Here is a 2,151-nt window from a genome sequence, read left to right on the forward strand (position 1 = left end):
TGACGCATTCCCAGCCTCCCAGATCAGGGCATCACTAGCTGCAGCCCCCCACTAATCCCTGTAGAGAGGTTTGAGACAGACCAGTTATGTAGAGCAATGCCCCAAGCTCCTCCTCCACAGGAGAGGACGTGACCACAGGTCACCTAGGCTCAAGACAGATCAATCTTAGAAACAGGACCACGCCTCTGAATATGTAGCTGAGGTCTTCCCAAGCTCTCAGACCAAACCAATAGGAAGGACCTACTGTCAGACACTGACCCATCCAAAAAGCTATATTTAAGTGTTGTGTTCAGAATTAAAGGTGTGCAGGAATTATTCCATCATCTAAGAGCTCCTGTCATAAGAGTAATGCTGCTGCTTGGGGAAGAGATCTGCTCTCCCAAAATCACCGCCAGAAGCTCCTCTGCACCCCTCGCTGCCAGCCCCGCCAAGCAACTGAAGCAGCAGCAGAAGAAAGAAGCAGAGCCAGCAGCAGGGTTGGTGGAAGCAGTCCCCTCTCCCTGCCTGAGTTTTCTCCCCCTCACCTGAACCCACACACCTAGCCAGGCCAGAGATCACTATGAAGAGCCCCTCGTACCGCCTCCCCCAGAGCCAGAGCCCTACAACAAACCAGAGGTTCCTGAAGAAGCAGCAGCAGCCCAGGGATAGGGCTAAAGAGAGAAAAAAAAAAAAAAAAAGAGAGAGAGAGAGACACTCCTTCTCTTTTCCTCATTGCTTATGGGCATCTTGACAAATTACCAAGGCAAACGGATTCTGTCTAAGTAGATAGCAGGAAATGGTCATTACGCACCACTTCTCATGTGATATCCCATACCGAATATCAACAGTCATAGCCACTGGGAAGCATGGCAGCTACCTCCAAAATGTGCAGCAATAGGAGAAAAGGCAGCATAAGCCAGAACAACTTCTGCATTGAGGCCAGAACCGTGAGTTCTCAGCCTTGTTTTAACACTACCCTTCCCTCTTCGGCAAACCACCCTTTGAGAGATAGGGTTTTAAACTAGCTCAAAACTCAGCAACAGGATCTGACTCAGGAAGACAGATTGTTAAAAATGGAGAACTGGTACAGACTCACTGACCCACCGCTTGTCACTGGACGTGAGTAAATGAGTAATGGGTTCTGTTCTGCCCCTGTGGTGTTTGTTCAAGTCCCCATTGTGCCCTCCAGCCATTGTGTCCTGCAGATAGTATTCCAGGAAACCAGCCGAAGCCTAACAGATGTGTTTAAGATGCAGATGAAACACATACTCTGACAAACATTTACCCTAAAGGACAGCAATCAAGATCTGTTCTCAGGAGAATGAGAGCTTGACCTTTCCCCTCATTTAAACCCTAGAGTCTTAAGAACAATCCTGTGACTTTGAGAGTTTCCCCTTGTACATTTTTGGTATTTCTTTTTGACATTCTCTCATCTCCTGGGGCTTGCAACTTCCTCCTTTAAATAGCCCTTCTCCCAGCCACTCAGGGCCAACCCCTCTGTCTCCTGCGTGGGATACGTGTCAACCCGGAGCTCCGAAATACACTTTGCCTCTGCGTATTGCATCAAGACTGGTCTCTCGTGTGTCTGAGGTCCGAGACTTCCCGAGACTTAAGTAAGGGTCTCCCTTCGGGGATCTTTCACCTTCGTAATGCTGTGGCCCTTTAATGCATTTCCTCACGTTGTAGTGACACCCTACCATAAAATTATTTTCATTTCTAGTTCATAACTGTAATTTTGTCACTGTTAGGAATCACAATGCAAACAAATACCTGTACTTTCTGATGGTTTTAAGCCACCACTGTGGAAGGTTCATTCCACTTTCAAAGGGGTCGCTACCCACAGGTTGAGAACTGTTGCTCTATAATCTTACCAAGCGGCTTAGTTTTTTCCATATCCTCAGTAAAATCTTCTATAAATGATGGCAGTTACCTCTGCCAGGATTAGGTTTGTGTGTCTAAAACACTAAACAAATAGCAGGGGATGAACTGGGTTAATTAATTTTCTCTCCTATGTGTTAGGTCTTGTATTGAGTAGCTCAGGACTAGAACCACAGTTCCATAGACACAGATGCTGTGAGTCTTCCTTCTCAGATGTCTTCACTGTGTGCTTTCCATCCATAGGATAAGGTAGAGTCAGTCACAGAGTATCTGCTGCAGCTCTCCTCAGCTTTC

This window comes from Rattus norvegicus, chromosome 1 (genome assembly GCF_036323735.1).
Source record: "Rattus norvegicus strain BN/NHsdMcwi chromosome 1, GRCr8, whole genome shotgun sequence".
Classification (NCBI taxonomy): Eukaryota; Metazoa; Chordata; class Mammalia; order Rodentia; family Muridae; genus Rattus; species Rattus norvegicus.